The 21,225-nt window shown below is 43.2% G+C and overlaps 1 protein-coding gene across 2 annotated transcripts in view; it reads left to right on the forward strand.

Annotated features, from left to right (window-relative positions):
* Positions 1-21,225, forward strand: part of FLT1 (fms related receptor tyrosine kinase 1) — a 207,910-nt gene that overhangs the window by 35,410 nt on the left and 151,275 nt on the right. The window lies entirely within an intron of this gene.

Here is a 21,225-nt window from a genome sequence, read left to right on the forward strand (position 1 = left end):
CTTAATTGAGAAGCCCAAAGTAGAATACAAGATTTTTTTGTCCTTTCACACAACTGCATTCTCTGATATGCTAAACTTGTAAAACATTGTTCTTTATTAAATTCGTAAGTGTAGTGTTGCTAATGTTGCTTGAAGGTTACAAAATTAATTCCATTCATGATGCAGTATTATTTCACATTCACAAACGAGTATTGTAATGATATAAGAGCTGGCACGTGTCACTGCAAAGGGCAAAAGACAAAATTGAATCATTTTCTGGTTATGATGTTTGTAGTATAATTTTTTTCAGCTTTTCTCTCCTTGGCCAATGAAGAAATGAAATAATGTTCAGAGGGAAGAAATGTAAAATCCTCAAAGAAATATAAAGTGACAGGAGAAATGGATCCCTGGAAAGAATCAGGAAGATAACTTGTCCCTTTGTTCTTCCTTGTTTCATTCCAGCCAGTTTCCAAATCTTGCACAAGACTCTAGCCTTCGAGCAAGAGCTCTAAGAATGTGTAAATCAAAATTAGTAGGCACTTCAAGACAGAGACTCGGGTTAAAAAAAGGAAACAACCAACTATCAGTGTCAATAGTATCGTGGGTCTTCCTCCCAGTGAGTTAGTAAACTGCGTCTTTGCATTGAAGGCAGCACCTACATAGACTTGGGCTTTGGTGGGAATCTTTTTTTTTAAATAAGGCAACTAGACAGTGTTTTACTGGAGCCTACTATGTGATTTTCCAGATGCAGGGTTAGTCTTACAGACAGTAGAACAGTAAGTAGTATGATATTAGCAGTAGTATCTTAGCTCTTATCAGCCTGATTTTTTTTTTTTGAAGGTTAATTGCTTTACAGTGTTGCGTTAGTTTCTGCTGTACAACAGCAGTGAATCAGCTGTGTGTATCCATATCTCCTCCTTTGATTGGGCCACTCTTCTGTTCTGCTCTGCCAAACTCCTGTTTGTACGCTTCACACTTTTCTGGGTGGGTGGAGAACTGGAGGAGACAGCAGCTTCCTAGCTAATCCCCACCGTAGGAATGCAACCAGTTCACTTAAAAATAAGAGGAGGAAGGAGGCCAGGGAGTTCTGCTTGGGGAAGGCAGAACCACCTTCCCCAAGATGGAAGAGAGGATGGTGGGCAGGACAGGAGGGCAGGATTAGGAGAAGACACATGAAGCGTGCCAGCGGCAGTGGATCATGTCACGTGCTCAGCCATCTGATCGCTTTTCCTAACTCCACATAGTAGGTCATGTTCTTTCTGCCCCTTGCAGAGGAAAGAAAACACTTCTGTTCCTGTCTCTCTAGTGGAAGTGGAGGCAAAATTCATTCATTCTAAACCTCTCATGAAACTTTCTCCTGTGGCTTTATTGAATCCACAGTAGAAATGGATCCCTGGAAGGAATAAGGAAGATGACTTGTCACTTTGTTCTTCCTCATAAAACATGATTTGTAAATCAGATACTTAAAATGAGTGAAAGAAGACCATCTCTTTTTTTTTCCCCCTAAGAAATAACACTCAGTTATTACCCAGCTGCTACATTACTTAGTAGATCTCATGATTTATGGAGGGGTGCAGAAACTGTCAGCTTCCATCCCCTTTGAAAATAGAAGACACACTTAGCTGTTTAGAACTAGAATCTCCACTTCCACTGTACAACAGAGCAGATCTGGCAAATAACCATCACTCTGAGTGTCAAATCAGTTGTCAGTCTGAGCCCTGTGAGGGCAAAGTCCCTGTCCGCCTTAATTACTTTTATCTGCAAACTGCCTCCCGGGTACAGTGCCTGGCTCATAGCAAGAGCTCAGTAATATTTGTCAAATGAATACACATAGCAATTAACAGGGCTGTGTGGAATATCTGTTGAGATTGACATTGGCCTAGAATTCATCCTCAAGTAGGAAAGAGCACCATCACTGACTGTTGCTGTCTGGTGTGAGGCTGGGGGTGTGAGTACTGGTTGTGGTGTCATGTGTGTATTATGTCTGCTTTCTGGTAGAAGTTCACAAATATTAGCATAAAGTTACAAGTCCCAGGAACTCAGAGCTCCCACACAGTTTGGTTGGACAGAAGGAAATTCTCTATCCCAAAGACCATATTCTTGGAGAGGGAAGGGCTGGAAAATGTACTGTTTGTGTTTCACAGGACATTACTCTGGAATATCATGACTATTTTGTGTGTTCATTGGGAAAATCTTGGAGTCGTTATTTTTAAATAGCACTAGTAAGAAAAACTATATTTGAGTCAGTAGTAGTAACCATAGGAGAGCCTCTGAATCTTTGTTAATCGATTTGATGAACAGATATTTAGGAAACATTTGCTGGGTGTCTGTAACTATACTGCTCTGAATAGTAACATGGATTTTGTTGTCTGTTTCCTGGTAGAACAATTTTGGTCTCATGATCACACTTTACTAAAATCCAAGTTAGTGAAGTGAGTGAAAATCACTCAGTTGTATCCAACTCGTTGTGATCCCATGGACTATACATTCCATGAAATTCTCCAGGCCCGAATACTGGAGTGGGTAGCCTATCCCTTCTCCAGTGGATCTTCCCAACCCAGGGATCAAACTGGGGTCTCCCTCATTGCAGGCGGATTCTTTATCAACTGAGCTATCAGGGAACCACAAACCCAAGTTAGCTGTGATGTAATTCATTAAGCAGTTGTAACTTTTCCAAGTAGCCTAACATTTTATGCATTTCCTACTTGCATTCTCTTACTAATTTTATTTCTGAGAAAATTTGGCCTTAGGCTTCCATTTTTATCAATATTTACAACATTACAGATTTAATTTTGTTCAGGGGCACAAAACTTGTCTCTGGAAAGACATACACAACTGTGTGTCCTAACACACAACTGTGATTACTTACTAGATATCAACTGGTTATAACTTATTTGTTGTTGAATATTTATTCTAGAACATGTGATTGGACAATTTCTACCCCTGGTAAGCATCTGCAGATAGGTTGGCATTTTCTTTTGGTTTTCTATAACGATGAGAAACACTATTAGACACATCTTTTGAAAAGGTAAAGATTTGTGGTCTAATAGAGTTCTGAGAGGAAAAATCAGGACTGCATAGCTTTGTCCACATAATGTCGAGTGCCATATATGGATTATAAGCTAAACTATTATTTAGACGCTTCCCACTTGAGCACTGATTTGGCCACAACATCTGATATTGTATGTGTAATGTGAGGAAAATCAATATTACCACTTTAACATTACAGCTTGTATAAATCCATCATACCTCTGACATAATGCATTAAAATCAATTTAATTACTTGAGTAATTTTAGTTAGCTAATTTACTTAATTACTGATAAATTTAAATTCCCCTTAATATATCTTCTTACATTTGTGGTTTCACTTTATTTAAACAAATGGTTTTATTTCCATTATACTGTCTAATTCCTACAATAATCCTATGAGGTTTTCTTCTCGTCATTTTATTATACAAGCAAAGGGCCTAAAATCCACTTCACATGAGGCTACATGGGGAGTGATGGAAAAGTGTTAGCGGCTGAGTAAGGTGGTCAGATTCTCGGTGGAAGGAGGAGATCAGAGAGGACAACATAAGACATGAACAGCAGGCAGGGGCTGGGGACAAGGTCACTGTCATCATACTGTGGGAAAGGAGAGAAGGTGATGGACTGGGGGGATTCAGTCCACCTTGGTGAGCTGGTGGGTTGTGGTGGAAGGGAGGAGAGATGGTGACCCTTGAAATCTGTAGAGGCACTGGGGCTAGTGGCCCTGCTCCCACAGCCAAGGAGAGCTTTTTCTCACTACCTTACACTGATGCTAATTGACATCCTCTCCTGTTACACTCTTGGCTTGATCCTAACGGATGACCGTTGAATGAGAGTAGCTGAAAAATGCTATATATGTGTTTCCAAAGAATTGCTTTTGAGAAAATGAATGGAACCCCCAGCAATTGTAGCTGCAAAAATCTGGGTCATAAAGAAAATTCTAAAGTACTCCTCACTGTTCTGCCAATTAAAAAAAAAAAAAGATGTTAGCTGAATGGTCATGCCAGGATTGGGCTTTCCAAGTGGCTGAGTGGTTAAAAAAAAAAATCTGTCTGCCAATGCAGGAGACACAGGTTTGATCCCTGGGTCTGGAAGATCCCCTGGAGGAGGAAATGGCAACCCACTCAAGTATTCTTGCCTGGAGAATTCCATGGACAGAGGAGCCTGGTGGGCTACAGTCCATGGGGTCACAGAGTCAGATATGACTGAGCATGCACACGTGTACACACATACACATATGCTAGAACTACTTGCACATGCATGCACGTGCGCACACACACACACACCAGGGCTACTTAGGTGGTTGGTGGTCATCCCCCTGGCAGATAAAAATGAACATATTTACATTTCTTTTATAACTCTGGTACACACAAGAAATTGGCTCCAGATCAGCCTTTTCTAAGTCCGAGGATTTCATTGTAATATGTGAGTTGCGACTGTAAAATAAGGAGACTGACCAGAAGAGATTTTAATGGCATCTCCAAAGTATTTAATACTTGATCAGTGTCTCCAGTTTGGTTAGAAGACCTTTAACTTAGCATATTGAGTTCCCCATGCTTTGAAATCAGCCCGAACCCCTCCCCTCTCCAGGCCCAAGATTTTCAGGGCTCTTGAAATAGATCATTTTCTCTCGAAGAATTATAGTTGAAAAGGCAAAGAGGAACAGGGACCCGTGTGCTGTGGTTGAGTGGATATCTTCTCATTCTTCCCTGTGAAAGAAACTCACCTCTTCTGCTTCTCTCTACTTGATTGTTTTTCTCTCTGTGTCTATTAAAGCAAGTGGTTTGGAGCATTTTCACAACAGATTTTCCTGTCTTTGGTTCTTCTTTATGTATCAAATGAATGAGATTTACCTAACAGCTTCATTTCAGGTGGAAAAATGATCAGATGCACTGGGTATATAACTGAAAAGTGGTTAGTTCAGTCGCTCAGTCGTGTCCAGCTCTTTGCGACCCCATGAACCACAGCACGCCAGGCCTCCTTGTCCATCACCAACTCCCGGAGTCCACCCAAACCCATGTCCGTTGAATCGGTGATCTGTCGTCCCCTTCTCCTCCTGCCCTCAATCTTTCCCAGCATCAGGGTCTTTTCAGATGAGTCAGCCCTTCTCATTAGGTGACCAAAGTATTGGAGTTTCAGCTTCAACATCAGTCCTTCCAATGAACACCCAGAACTAATCTCCTTAAGATGGACTGGTTGGATCTCCTTGCAGTCCAAAGGACTCTCAAGAGTCTTCTCCAACACCACAGTTCAAAAGCATCAATTCTTCTGCACTCAGCTTTCCTTATAGTCCAACTCGCACGTCCATACATGACTACTGGAAAAACCATAGCCTTGACTAGACGGACCTTTGTTGACAAAGTAATATCTCTGCTTTTTAATGTGCTGTCTAGGTTGGTCATAATTTTTCTTCCAAGGAGTAAGAGTCGTTTAATTTCATGGCTGCAGTCACCATCTGCGGTGATTTTGGAGCCCAGAAAAAGAAAGTCAGCCACTGTTTCTACTGTTTCCCCATCTATTTGCCATGAAGTGATTAAACTCTAATAATCCCAAGTATCCCGGGGGAGAATGATTGCTGTTCCTTCACATACATGTATTTAGTGGGAAAAAGCTCTGCATGGCTATGGACCCTCAAACAAATACATATACTCCACACTAAAGGTACAGACACTCTAAGACAGATTCAACATAATCGCTTATACAGCACTTCCAGTTTCCCTCAAGAACTTTTGCATAATTCTGAGATATATACATAAATCCATTTTATGTATGAGAAAACAGCTGCTGTGATCCACTCAAGACAGAGGGAATGAAATGACTAGCCAGGAAGAGGATCTAGGTCAGACCCCAAGATTAAGGCTGTTTCCATTATACTGGGAGGTTCAGTTACTGACTTCAAACTGTAGACCAGCGGTTGTTTTTGTTTTTGGGAATAGAGATTATGCAGTTACTACATTCTATTAAATTTCAAACTCAGTATTTTTCTCTTGAGGAATGATAGGTTACACTGATTTCAGGCTGTTTTTCTGAGTGATCGGCCTTAGAGAACCAGACCGCAGTCCTGGAGAGCTTTGGGTTGTTACCTGATGGAGTCAGAACCTGTTGTCACTGTCCACACACACAGTCTGTCACTGCTGCACCACAAGGTGAAGAGATTTCTATTTACTAAGATGAGCAGGGCTCTTAAAAACCCCAACTGTTAATGGGCTGTGGAATCAAATTAGTGGGTTGTGGGACTTCCCTGGCAATCCAGTGGTTAAGCCTCCAAACTTCCCCTTCAGGGAGCATGGGTTCGCTCCCTGGTCAGGGAACTAAGATCCTGCCTGCTATGCAGCATGGAAAAAAAAAGAGTGAGTTGTATCAGTATTTAAAAAAATAAAGCAGAGTAAATGGAAACTATCTAAGTTTATTGCAAAACTTTTTTTCCCGCTTGTTTCATGGTCATGCTGACTGGAATTGCCACGCACTATGGCCAGCTGGGCAACAAACTCTCACTGCTCAGCCGTCATCGGGCTACGCAGTGTCACCCCAGCACCCTGTGCATGCTTCGAGGTGCACCAGACCAGGCAGGAGTCCAGGGGAGATGGTGTCAGGGCAGAACGATCCACAGAACCTCAGTAAGTCCTACCGGGGGTGGGGGTGGGTAGTATGATTTAGGTAAGGGTAGGTAAAACTTTTTTAAAAATAGAACTTGTTTCCCAAACACACGTACATATATACATGATAACCACATAAATGTAAAATACATGTGAGTGTGTGTGTGGTTTTGGGTCTAATGTGGAAAGTGATTGTTGTGGAACTCAGCACAATAAGTTTAAAAGTTTCAGTCTGATTAAGGTAAACTTATTAAAATTTTAACAGGTGTGGAGGGGTCCTCTCGATGCTTTGTATTTGAGAAAACAACTTCCATTTTGAGCACCGTGGTCATTTTGGCTCATCACTCCTGAGCCAGAGAACGTGGTGATGAAAATAACCCCTCTTCTCTAGTTAACGTGGCTCCCACCCTGATGGGTGCCTGTGTGCAACACACAGTCATCACGTTCCTGAGACAAAGCGGGTGTGACCCAGGAGACGCGGTCAGCAGGTGGCATTCGTCTGTGGACGTGGATCACACACCTGCTGCCTGCAAGACCCTGTTGTTCGTCCTGGGGGAGGCATGAGCAAAGTTCTGGCATCTTAGGGTTTTGGAGGCCCCTGGTCCCTCTCTAGTACTATGACTTCTATAGATTAGTGAGGATTTTAAAATGCACAGGTTTAACTTTGTGAGATAATAGCTGTTGTCCAAAAACGAGGCTTTCCAGGGAATGAAGAGGATGCCTCCAAGAGTCCTTACTGAGCCTCCCACCCCCACCCCCAGTAGGACTTACTGAGGTTCTGTGGATCGTTCTGCCCCGACACTGTCTCCCCTGGTCTCCTGCCTGGTCTGGTGCACCTTGAAGCACGCACAGGGTGCTGGGGTGACACTGTGTAGCCAGGTGACGGCTGAGCAGTGAGTTTGTTGCCCAGCTGGCCATAGTGCGTGGCAATTCCAGTCAGCATGACCATGAAACAAGCGGGAAAAAAAGCCAAGCAGGGACATTGAGTGAGAGTAGCCGTCTGCAGACTTACTCCGAGTCTGCTTCCACTTTCCTTTCCAGATTTACTCAGAGTCCACTTCCACTTTTCTCCAGATTTACTCCACTTCCACTTTTTCCTGGCTGGTGATGACATTTCTAAACTGGGGAAGCACCAAGGGTGTCAGCCCCCCAACCCACACCGAAAGGTCCCTCTCAGTGCTTAAAATAGTTGACATTTTGTGGCAAGAAAAAAAAAATTTAAGAAATCAACTTACCAAAAAAAAAAAAAAAGACCACTTAACTACAGGTCGGCTGAGTTCTTTAGGTCTGGATTGCTTTACCAAATTTATGACATTATCTGTTATCGTTTGGTTCCTGTCCAGGGTCTTGTCTGGTTTTCACAGTCAGTTTTCAGCAGGTACGCATCACCCCTCCCGCTGCCTACCCAAAGAGCTGCTTGCCTCGCCCCCCTTACTCACTCCATGTCTGTCTTCACTCAATGAATGCCTTCTTCCACTTACTTTCTGAAACCTCTGTCTATTCTAGCATGAATGCTCCCGTAAGAAGGGGTTCCCAAAGCTTCCGTCTCGGGGGCTAAGATTGATGGTGCTTAAGCCCACAGATGTTGAGAAGAAAGTGTGCCAGACACCTTGTGCCCCAGGAAGCAGCCAGTGCAAAGAGGTCAGGTGATGGCTCGTGTTTGCCATCCTTCTCACATCATTTCCTGATGTATTTGCCCAGGAGATGGAGGAATATGTTGAGGTGAACAGAGTTTGGACTCAGCCTCTGGATTACTCGTTTGGAAACCCCTGGCGGGTTTCCTAAAACGGCAGCGGCCTGACGCTGACCTGCGTTAGCAGAATTCTACTCCAAACCATCCTCTGTAAAGAATTCCTAGAGGGAACTTCCCTGGCAGTCCAGGGGTTAGGACTTCTCCTTCCAATGCAGGGGATGCAGGTTCGATCCCTGGCTTGGCAGCTAAGATCCCATATGCCTCACAGCTAAAAAAAAAAAACAAAACATAAAAAACAGAAGCAATACTATAACAAATTCAATAAAAAGTCCACATCAAAAAAAAAATCTTAAAAAAATTCCTAGGTATTTCCTGGCTTGCCTTTGCATATAGCTTCACCAAAAATCCAGAACAAGGTCAGGTTTTCCTGGATTTTTTTTTTTCCCCTCTCATTTTGATGAAGTGGTGAAAAAGAAGAAACAGACCGGGCTAGGATTTTAAATAGACTCTGATGACATTGCTGGTTGGAGTTTTCCCTGGGGACCAGACCCCTCTCTCTACAGCCTGGCGCTGTGCTCCCTGTAAGGCTGAGGCTTGAAAAAGATTATCTGTTCGATCCATCACGGGGGACAGCTGATTAGGACCACATGGCGAGAGTTTAGAGTAACTTAACTCTTATCCACTCTCCTTCCAGCTATGTGAAAAGTTGATGGAAGACATTCTTGATCTCATTAAGCCCTGCCATTTCACATTTCCCTTCTAGAGACACTTTTGTTATTAGATGCCAAGGGGCTTTAACTTGGGGAAACACTGGCAAACGGTTGGGACAGAAGCCGCTTGTGGACTCGTTGGAAGTCGGGGGCGTCACATCTTCCTTCCGGAGCCCTTGCCCTGAGCCCTGTGTTCACCCAGCATGTTCCTGGGAATTTCATTTTTAGCTCTTGGTGCGTGTGTGCTGGGTCACTCAGTCATGTCTGACTTTTTGCAACCCTTTGAACTGTAGCCTGCCAGTTCATGTCCATGGAATTCTCCAGGCAGGAATACTGGAGTGGGTGGCCATTCCCTACTCCAGGGGATCTTCCCTACCTGGGTCACTGGCATTGACAGGCAGACTCTTTACTGCTGAGCCACCAGAGAAGGCCTAGCTCTTGGTGGTACCTGTCTATTAAAAGTCTGGGTCCTTCCTTCAGAGAAAGAGCATTTCCTGACACTCGCTAGGCTCCATACCAGAAAAATGGGGCAGGCCAGGTCTTAGGAAGCGCATAGCTAAGTTTTGCTCACAATAACAGCATTGTGTATCACTAGGCAATTGAGTACAACTACATAAATGCTTAAAAGTAATCAGAATGAGCATTCTCTTGACTGAGCCACTTGGACAAGACTTGGAAAAATTCGTGATTGAGGTGGAATTATGAAATCTCAAGGTGGCAGTGAAATCTAAATAAAAATCCCGTAAAATTGACTATATCCTCTCATGTTTCCCCTACAAACAAGAAGGGTGGAAAACAGTCCATCAAAACTTTATGGTTTTTAAGTATTTGAAAAATGTCCTTCATGTAATTTCTTTAAGAAAAGTGAGCAAGGGACTTTTTCCAAGAGAAATCCCCTCAAGCTGAAAAGGCTTTAAGTTTCTGAGATTTCATAACTTTCTTTAACAATGGCAATGAAATGCCACCCCGCCTGGAGACAAGGAGGTACCCTGTTATGATCTTGGTGGTCCTTGCAGTTCAGACATTCCTCAGTTTTCCTTTACTGTTTGAAATATCCATTGTTTTGTCATCTGAGGCGTTTTTGCGGGGTTGTGTTGGCGGTTGTCTTGGCTGACTGTGCTATTACTAATGCAATCAACGCACCGCCCTTCCTTCCTTCATCAAATACCAATTAACACACTATATTCATTTTTTATCTTATTTGATATTGGAGCATCGTTGATTTACAATGTTGTTCAGGTGTACAGACAAGTGATTCATTTATACATATTCATAATTTTTTCTTAAAAAAATTTTTATTGATGTACAGTTGATTTACAATGTTGTGCCCACCTCTCCTGTACAGTAGAGTGACTCAGTTATACACATACTTTTATATTTTTTAAAATATTCTTTTCTGTTATGGTTTATCTGGGAGACTGGATATAGTTCCTGTGCTATGCAGGAGGACTTTGTTGTTCGTCCATTCTAAGTGTAATAGTTTGCATCTGCTGCTCCTGCTGCTGCTAAGTCGCATCAGTCGTGTCCAACTCAGTGCGACCCCATAGACAGCGGCCCCCAGGCTCCCCCGTCCCTGGGATTCTCCAGGCAAGAACACTGGAGTGGGCTGCCATTTCCTTCTCCAGTGCATGAAGGTGAAAAGAGAAAGTGAAGTCGCTCAGTCGTGTCTGACTCTTAGCAACCCCATGGACTGCAGCCCACCAGGCTCCTCCACCCATGGGATTTGCCAGGCAAGAGTACTAGAGTGGAGTGCCATCGCCTTCTCCTACCAACCCCAGACTTCCAGTGCATCCCTCTCTCTTCCCCTCTCGCCCTTGGCAACCACCAGTCAGTTCTCTCTGTCTGCAGTCTCTCTGTTTTATAGACAGCTTCATTTCTGTCATGTATTACACTTTGCGTATAAGTGCTATCACTTACATAGCACAAATACCAGTATTTGTCTTTCTCTTTCTGACTTACTTCACTGATAATAATCTCTCGTTGCATCCATGTTGCTGCAAATTTTACTGTATTTTATTATTTTTTATGGATGAGCAGTAAGTCCATTGTATGTATGTACCACGTCTTCTTTATCCATTCATCTGTGGATGGACGTTTCGGTTTCTTCCATGTCTTGGCTATTGTGAATAGTGCTGCGATGAACGTGGGGGTGCATGTATCCTTTTGAGTTCGAGTTTTGTATGGGTATATGCCTAGGAGTAGGATTGAGGTCTGTGCGGGCTCGGCCACCTAGGTGTGTCCGGCTCTTTGTGACCCCAAGGATTGCTGTATCACTTGGTAATTCTATTTTTAGTTTTCTGAGGAACTATCTATTTTTTTTCAAATTCTTTTCCCATTTAGATTATTACAGAATATGCAATAGAGTTCCTTGTGCTATACAGTTGATTCTTGTTGATTATCTATTTTATATAGAGTGAAAGTGAAAGTCGCTCAGTCGTGTCCGACTCTTTGCGACCCCATGGACTATACAGTCCATGGGATTCTCCAGGTCAGAATACTGGAGTGGGTAGCTGTTCCCTTCTCCAGGGGATCTTCCCAACCCAGGGATCAAACCCAGGTCTCCTGCATTGCAGGCGGATTCTTTAACAACTGAGCTATCAGGGAAGCCCTTATATAGAGTATTGTATATATATGAAGCTTACTTCCCAAAGGTAAAGAAAGTGAAAGTGTTGGCCACTCAGTTGTGTCCGACTCTTTGCAGCCCCATGAACTGTAGCCCACCATGCTCCTCTGTCCATGGGGATTCTCCAGGCAAGAATACTGGAGTGGGTTGCCATGCCCGCCTCCAAGGGATCTTCCTGACCCGGGGATTGAACCTGGGTCTCCTGCATTGCAGAAAGTTTCTTACCACCTGAGCCACCAGGTAAAGAACCCCTCTGCCAGAGCAGGAGATGCAAGAGACCCAGGTTCCATCTCTGGGTAGGGAAGATCCCCTGGAGTAGTTAGTATATATCTAAATCATATTTGAAGCAACATGATCCAGGGTTCAACCTGGATCCGGTCCCCACTCTGACATGTGTAAAGTCTTTGTGCAGATTCCTTAAGGAGAAGAGCGGTGCAGACTTAGGTCTCACCGTGTTTTGGATGCCACTCTAGGCAGCTGTATTGGTTAGGGATTTCATTCTCATAACCTAGGAAGCAGCGCTGTCGTTTTCGCCTTCTTTTCACGGGAAGGTTAAGTGACTGCCCATATAGACTAGTCTGCAGTGGAGAAGGCAGCACAGTCCTTGTCCTTGGTCCCCTCTCGCATCAGGAGTTCACACACACATAAAATGCTTAGTTTTAGTGTCTGCTGTGTAGTACACACTGCTCACGTGTTTGCTGTTAACTGCTGCTACTGTTACCGTCTTCCCAGCCTTGGTTTCCTTTTCTGTAAAATGGGAAGAGTTAGCACTTTGTGTGGTTGTTGGGAGATTCAGTGGGAGGCTGTACACAAACTGTGCCTACACTTAGGAGGATTGTGCTGTGCTTAGTCGGCCAGGCGTGTCTGACTCTTTGCGACCCCATGGACTACAGCCCGCCAGGCTCCTCTGTCCATGGGAATTCTCCAGGCAAGAATACTGGAATGGGTTGCCATGCCCTGCTCCAGGGGATCTTCCCAACCCAGGGCTTGAACCCAGGTCTCCCACATTGCCAGTGGATTCTTTACCATCTGAGCCATAATCAGCCATAATTGCTGTGGTGAAAGGCAGTGAGCTGGGCAGAATAGAAACTACAAAGATAATCCCCTCAGTTTTCAAGGGCAGCAATTAGGGATGCAAATAAAACAGGTTACAGCCAACCTATTGCAAAGGCCTATGGGAAGAGAGCAATAAGAGGGGCGTGGAGGAGCGATGCTCCACCAGAGACGGCACCAGTCTTCTTGTACTCACCTTTTAGGTCTCCAGTTAAACAGCACCCATCCTGGGAACCTCCCCAGGCTCCCCCAAACTAGGTTTGTCCTCCCCTCACATAGGAGTCATCTCACCAGCTCTGTGAGGACCAGGAGTGACTGTCTTGCTCACTTTGATGGCTCCAGCCTGGGTGTGCTCAGAGATGTTTGCTAAATGAAAGAAACATGGAGTTTTAAAATTTATATGGGTCTCACTGGTCCTCCTGGGCATTGATGAGGAAATGCAGGGCATACAGAACAAAAGAGCCACTTTGAGGGCAAAAACACACACGTCACGTGACAGAATTACCGTCCCCAAAATATCCACCTGACCAGAACTGCGACCTGCGATTAACCAAATGAGATCTGACAGGAAAAAGTGTAAAGGACTGTATTTGGCTGGCAAAGCCAGCTGACCGCCCTAGGACTATGGGGAAGGAAGCAGCTGAGACAGCATATGTGAGAAAGATTCAGGCTTTTAGTTAATTCTGTGTTTAGCCAAGAACCCAACCTTGAACACCGTTAACAGGTGGATGGGGTTTGGGATGAAGGTGGTGCTGGGTCTTATTCAGCCACTCAGTTGTGTCCAACTCTTCGCGACCTCATGGACTGCAGCACACCAGGCTCCTCTTTCCTTCACCATCTCCAGAGTTTGTGCAAACTCATGCTCATTGAGTGGGTGATGCCATCCAGTCATCTCATCCTCTGTTGCCCGCTTCTCTTTCTGCCTTCAGTCTTTCCCAGCATCAGGGTCTTTTCTGGCTCTTCGCATCAGGTGGCTAAAGTATTGGAGCTTCAGCATCAGTCCTTCCAGTGAATATCCAGGACGGATTTCTTTTAGGATTCTCTGGTTTGGTCTCCTTGCTGTCCAAGGGACTCTCAAGAGTCTTCTCCAGCACCACAATTCAAGCATCAGTTCTTTGGCACTCAGCCTTTTTTATGGTCCAACTCTCATATCCATACACGACTATTGGAAAAACCATGGTGGTGGTGATTTAGTCTCTAAGTGGTGTCTGACTCCTGCAACCCCATGGACTGTGTAGCCCGCCAGGCTCCTCTGTCCATGGGATTCTCCAGGCAAGAACACTGGAGTTGGTTGCCATTTCCTTCTCCAGGGTATTTCCCAACCCAGGGATTGAACCCGAGTCTCTTGCATTGCAGGCAGATTCTTTACTAACTGAGCCAGAAGGGAAGCCCATGGCAATATTTAGGGCATAGTTATACTTAAAATTTTTTATTTATACTTATTTGTTGTTTATCTAAAATTCAAATTTGAAGGAATGTCAGGTTTTTATGGGCTTCCAAGGTGGCGCTAGTGGTAAAGAATCTGTATGGATGTACTAGAAAAACCATGACTTTGACTGTACAGCCCTTTGTTGGCAAAGTGATCTCTCTGATTTTTAATACCTTCTCTAGGTTTGTCAGATGTTTGCCAGGTCTTACCATTTAATTTACATTTCAAGAGGAACAGGAATTACAAGTACATTCTATGATCCTGCCCGCATACTTCATTTTCCTCATCTGTCAAATGGGTACCTGCCCCACCAGCTTGTGAGCATTAAGTAATCTGGTGGTTTTGTTATTGTTCACTGGCAAGGAACAACAAAAGGAATAGAAATGTTTTGAAAAATAAAGAACTGGGTGGAAAAATATCTCCTTCAAAGTTTTTCTCTGAGGCAAAGAGATCAAACTTCATCTTTATAACCCCTGACGGTACAGCTACTATTTAAGAATGAAAGAAGTCAAGACAGGCAGATTTCATCTTGATATAAGCAAATACTCTCTAACATCTAAAGCTCTGTGGCAGTGGAATGACCTGTCTTGGGAGGTGGTGAGTTCCCTCTGTGTCCAGGTATTCAAACACAGCGCAGGTGCTCACTTGGTGGGACTGGACAAGACACCCCAGCACCTTCCCACTGTTGACACTTGAGTAGGACCGAGTGTGCTTCTCTATCCTTTATCGATATCTGGCTGAGGTTCATTACCATAGATCATATTTCATCCTTGAAATCCAATGGGATGAATTCCATTGTCAGCCTCCTTGGACAGGAAAGTTGGAGAAATTTAATACGGTGTTCAGGGTCCCATACTGCATGTAAGTCCCAAGTCAAACTTGGGACCCAGATCTGATAGACTCAAGGCCCTCCTCTTGCCAGTATGTTCTTGCTGGGCTTCCCCTCAATCCCCTTGGAGGTTTGTGTGCAGGACAGAATGGAGTGGGTGGGAGCTGGGGAGCAGTGCAGACTTGCAGACCAGGAAGTGTTCTGGCCAAATGCTGCTGATATACGTTTTGACTGGCAGGCACAGTGCTTTTGGCTGCCAATGTTTAATAACTGGAGGAGTTCACATAAAAATCTGATTTCCTACTTATCTTGAAAAACTGGAACTCTAGCTGTGCTGGCCTGTATTCCCACTTGGCAACAATAGCTGCAGTGACCAAGGACTGCCCCCTCCAGACCTGGCCCCATGCTCTCAACTGCCACCACCCCTGTGGCCTTGTATCCGACTCCCTCCACCTCCCCTCCCAGCATCCCCCTAGGAGATGTCAGGGTGCTACTCCCTGCGTGAACATTTCACATGCATTTATAACACGTTACAGGTTTGGGACAGGAAAATGTCTGTTATATTTTCTAGAGGGAACTAAGCCTCAGAGAGTCACAGGGCAGCTGTGCCCGACCTAAACAAGACCCTGAAGGGGATGTTCTCTGGAGAGGGTAGCTGCCCTCAGGGAGAACCCATGTCCCAGGGACAAAATGCCTCTTGCACTGGAGGATGACTTTCCCCTGGAAGGACTTTCATCTCTAGGCTCCATAAGATAGAACTTTAACTGGTTGGACAGCTCTTGGCCCTGAGGTGGTAACGACAGAGACCCCAAAACATCCCCAGCACGTTATAGCAGAGAGAGCTAAGCAGGGGGTCCAGTGACATGACCTTGCTGTTCACAGTTATCAGTCTGTCCCTTCATATGTCTGATCTCCTGCCAGAAGACCCCATGTCCCTGCGCCGTCTTTCCTTCCCTCCACCCTTCCTTCCTTCCGTCCCATGTGTGGGGTATTTGAAGGTGTAATTGTCACTCCTAAGTCATTCTGAGAGTCCGGACTAGATTTCGGTGGATGCAGAGAGGATGGCCTAGGGCCAGGAAACCTGGATTCAGGTCTGGCTCAACCATTCATGCTATTCCTGTGCCTGTGGGAAGGTCTTTCCTCATCTCTGGGACTCAGCTTCTGCTTCTGTAATGTGAGAGGCTGTGTTAGGGTATCACACAAGGCCCCTAACAGTTTTATAATCTTCGGATTCAGAGGCCGAGCTGGGAATAATAGGATTTGGGACACGGCCCCGAATCTTGGCAGCGGAAGAAAGAATTGTAGCCCATCAGAACTGCTTGCTTCCTTCTTCCCTCCCTCCTTTCTTCCTCCTCCGTTTCTCTCCTTCCTTCCGTCTTTCCTTTCATCATCCATCCGTCATCCCTCTCTATGTCCGTCTTTCCTTCCCCCGCCCCTTGCTTCTTAGCTTTTCTCTTTTTCCTTCTTTTCTTTTGAGATGTTTTAATTGATCAAGATGAAGATCGGACTTTGTGAACATAGAAATCAACTAAGCATCTTGTGTGAACACCCAGTGAGCAAGGTTCTAGGGAGCCCGAGAAACTGCGCCCTTGTCTGCCTTTCTGGACTTAAAGTCTAGTCAGGCGTACCATCTCCCTGGCACTCCATTCTTTCTTAGATCTTCAACTAACTTAACTTAGGTCTTAGCTGTAAATTAAAGAGAAATTATTCTCCTTCAAGGCAGAATTTAGTATTTGCTTTTTCCTCTAATCAAAAGGAAAGTTTCTGAGCCGGCGGAGAGGTATGTGTGATGTCCACACAGCTAGAACTGGAGTCCGTGGGGTTGCTGTGTGCACAGGACCATAACGCGTCCTGATTTCACCTTGTTTCTTGCTTCGTCTGGTGTCTTCTCAGTAAACATCAGTTGGCCATACACCGTGTGCCCACCCTCTGCTGGACCCTGGGTTGAAATTATTGATTACCCCCAATTGCCTGGCTGCTAGGTGAGCACATTTCAAGGAGCAATCCATAGAAGATGCAGGAAGAAGGGGAGGGGCTGAACCACTCTTCCTGCCCTCCTCTCTCCTAAGTCTTGGTCTTTTGTCTTCTCCTAATTCATGGAGTCGCAGAGAGTCGGACATGACTGAGCGATTGAACTGAACTGAATGTCCAACTTGTCATTATAAGTGGACAAATGGGACTTCCAAATGAGATAAGGCAAAACTGTGTGTTTCTCTTTTGAAGGAAGGTAGGCAGTTAGGAAAGAGCTTTTTTGATTTTGTATCACACGAATAATATATTCATGTTTAATTTTAGGATAGCATCTTGAGTCTGAAAAACATTGCCCTCTCTCTGCTTACCTTACTGTAATAGAAACATTTGTGTACAATCTCATGTAGATGGCAGAGCCTGGCACTGATATTCCTAGGTTAGCTGTAGAGGAGATTATCTCACTTCTGAATCTGGGTGGGTAGCGAATTACAGCTGAGGTTTTACTTGTTCACTTGGATAACCAGCATGACTCACTAGGAAATACTGTGTGGACTTGAATAGATACATCGGTCAAGGAACCTCCCGGCTGAAGGAAGACAGAGATGTCTCACTATGTTCCCCACAGACCTGGGACTGCCAAGTGGGAACTAAACTAGGTATTTACAATCAGGATGATTTTGTCATGGGAGAAAATTTTTTGTGAGTGGCTTCCTCAAATGCAAAGAGGAGTGGGAGAGGAAGGTTGGAGGGATTCTATAAGATAAAGTAGTTGGCACTGAATGATCTCCGGTTACCATTCCAGCTCAGAAAACAGGGGGTCACCATTCCTGAGATAGACCCCAGAGTTCTGTTCTCTTTCAAAATAAGTGTTTTGAGATAGTCACATACCATATAATTCACCCATTTACATCGTACAATTTAATGGAAAAGATGCTGATGCTGAGAAAGATTGAGAGCAGGAGGAGAAAGGGGCAACACAGGATGAGACGGTTGGATGGCATCATTGACTCCATGGACATGAGTTTGAGCAAACTCTGGGAAATAATGAAGGACAGGGAAGCCTGGCGTGCTGCAGTCCATGGGGGTCGCAAAGAGCCGGACATGATGGAGCGACTGAACAACAAAAATGGTCTTTAGCACATAGACAAACACCTGCAACCATCACTACAGTCAATTTCAGAACGCTTCATTATCTCAGAAAGAATCTCTGTACCTTTTAGCTGTCACCCTTTACCCTTCTATACCTCCCCGCCCTAGGCAAACACTAATCTACTTTCAGTCCCTGTAGATTTGCCTTATTTCATATAAACAGAATAATAAAATATGTGGCATTTTATTATTAAATATGTAAGTATGTGCTGTCTTCTTGCACTCAGCATAATATGTCAGGGTTCATTCATGTTGTACTAAGTATAAGCACTTCATTTCTTTTTAATTGCCAAATAATATTCCACTGTATTGTATGGGTCTCCCACATTTTAGCCATCCATTTACCAGTAGGTAGACATAGGAATTGTTTCCATCTTTGGGCTGTCATGAATAATGCTGCCAGTGAACAGTCATATGCTAGTTCTTTTGTGGAACAAGTTTTCATCCTCTAGGGTACATACCTAAGAGAGGAAGTACCGGGTCATATGTAAGTATAATTGTATGTTTAACCATTTGAAGAACTGCCAGACTATGTTCCAAAGTGGCTATCTTATGTTCCCACAAGCAGCATATGAGAGTTCCAGTTTCTCCAGGTTCTTGCCAATACTTGTTACCCTGTCTTTTCATCACCGTCCTAGTGGATTTGAGGCAGTATCTCATTTGGATTTGGTGTGTGCATTTCTCTGATGGCTTATGATGCTGAGCATCTTTACACGTGCTTATTGATTATTTGTACCTCTTCTTTGAAGAAATGTCTTTTCAGATCTCTTTTCCACTTTTTAATTGGATTATTTGTTACCAAGTTGTAAGAGTTCTTCAATTTTATTAGGTTATATATTAATATATTTCATGTAGTTACATATTCTAAATATGTATTATAAAAATATTTTTATGTTCTAGGCATAAAATTTAGAGGTATCAATGTTAAGATGTGCTGTGCTTAATTGCTTAGTCCTGTCTGACTCTTTGCTACTCATTGGACTATAGCCACCCAGGCTCCTTTGTCCATGTGATTCTCCAGGCAGGAATACTGGAATGGGTGTCATTTCCTTCCATAGGGGATCTTCCACACCCAGGGATCAAACTTGAGTCTCCCGTGTCTCCTACATCACAAGCAGCTTTGTATATTTAGATTTTAATATATTCTAGATATATAAATATTTCTATATTCTAGATACAAATCCCTTATCAGAAATAAATACTTTGCAAATATTTTCTCTCATTCTGTGCATTCTTTTTTCACTTGCTTGATAGTATTCTTTGAAGCACAAAAGTTTTAACTTTTGAGGAAGCCCAATTGATCTACTGTTTTCTTTTGTTGCTGATGCCATGTATAAGAATCCAGTGTCAAACCTGAGATCATGCACATTTACCTCTGTGGTTTCCTCTGAAAGTTGTATAGTTTTAGCTCTTGAATTTAGGCCTTTGATACTTTTGAGTCCATATTTAGGTATGGTTTGATGTAAAGGTCCTCTATTCTTTTGTGTGTAGAGTTGCTCCAGCATCATTTGTTGAAAAGACTGATCTTTCCCCATTGAATGGTCTTGGCAGCCTGGTTGAAAAGCAACAGACCATGGACTCAAGGGCTTATTTATGAACTCTTAGTTCTGCTTCACTGACCTGTGTGTCTGTCCGTATGCCAGTACCACACTGTCTTGATCATGGTTGTTTACAGTTTTAGTAGTAACTTTTGAAATTGAAAAGTGTGAGTCCTCCGACTTTGTTCTTTCTCAAGGTGGTTTTGGCTCTTCTGGGTCCCTTTCAACTGTAAATTTTAGCATCAGCCTGTCAGTTTCTATGAAGAAGTCATCCAGCATTCTGATAGGGATTGCAATGAATCCGTAGATCAATTTGAGGAGCACTGCCGTCTTAACAATATTAAGTCTTCCAATTCATGAACATAGGTAGTATTTCCATTTGTTTACTTCATTTCTTTACACAGTGTTTTTGTGGTTTGCAAAATATAAGCATCACACTTCTTTTGTTAAATATATTCCTGAGTGTTTTATTCTGTTTTGATGCTGTTATAAATAAAACTTTTAAATTTCATTTTCAGATTGTTCATTGAAAGTACACAGAAGTTATAATACTTTTGCATATTGATCTTGAATCCTGAAATCTTGCTGAACTTATTTACTAGTTTCAATTAATAGTTTTTTTTTTTAGTGGACTCCTTAGGATTTTCCATATACAAGATCATGTTATTTGAAAATAGCTTCCTTTCAAATCTGGATGCCTTTTATTTCTTTTCCTTGCCGAATTGCTCTAGCTAGAATGTTTATTGTAGCATTATTCATAATAACCACTGAACCCTAGTGCAGTGCTGAACAGAAACGGTAAGAGTGGACAGCCTTGTCTTGTTCCTAATCTTAGGGGGAAAGCATCCAGTATTTTACTATTAAGAGTGTTGTTAGCTGTTAAGTTTTTTTTGTATATCAGATTGAGGAAATGCCCTTCTATTCCTAGTTTTTTGAGTGTGTGTGTGTGTGTTTTGTTGTAAAAGGGGTTTGGATTTTTTTAATTTATTTTTTAAGTAAAAGATAATTGCTTTACAGAATTTTTTTTTTCTGTCAAACCTCAACCTGCATCAGCCATAGGTATACATATATCCTCTCCCTCTTGAACCTCCCTCCCATCTCCCTCCCCATCCCACCCCTCTAGGTTGGTACAAAGACCCTGTTTGAGTTCCCTGAGACATACGGCAAATTCCCATTGGCTATCTATTTTACATATGGTAATGTGAGCTTCCATGTTACACTCTCCATACATCTCACCCTCTCCTCCCCTCTCCTCATGTCCATAAGTCTGTTCTCTATGTCTGTTTCTCCATTGCTGCCCTGCAAATAAATTCTTTGGTACCATCTTTCTAGATTCCATATATATATATATATGCGTTAGTATACGATATTTATCTTTCTCTTTTTGACTTACTTCACTCTGTATAATAGACTCTAGGTTCATCCACCTCTTTAGAACTGACTCAAATGTGTTCCATTTTATGACTGAGTAATAGTCCACTGTATATATGTACCACAACTTCTTTGTCCACTCATCCATCAGTGGACATCTAGGTTGCTTCCATGTTCTAGCTATTGTAAATAGTGCTGCAATGAACATTGGGGTACATGTGTCTTTTTCAATTTTGGTTTCCTCAGGGTATATGCCT

The sequence above is a fragment of the Ovis canadensis genome, chromosome 10 (genome assembly GCF_042477335.2).
Source record: "Ovis canadensis isolate MfBH-ARS-UI-01 breed Bighorn chromosome 10, ARS-UI_OviCan_v2, whole genome shotgun sequence".
Taxonomy (NCBI): Eukaryota; Metazoa; Chordata; class Mammalia; order Artiodactyla; family Bovidae; genus Ovis; species Ovis canadensis.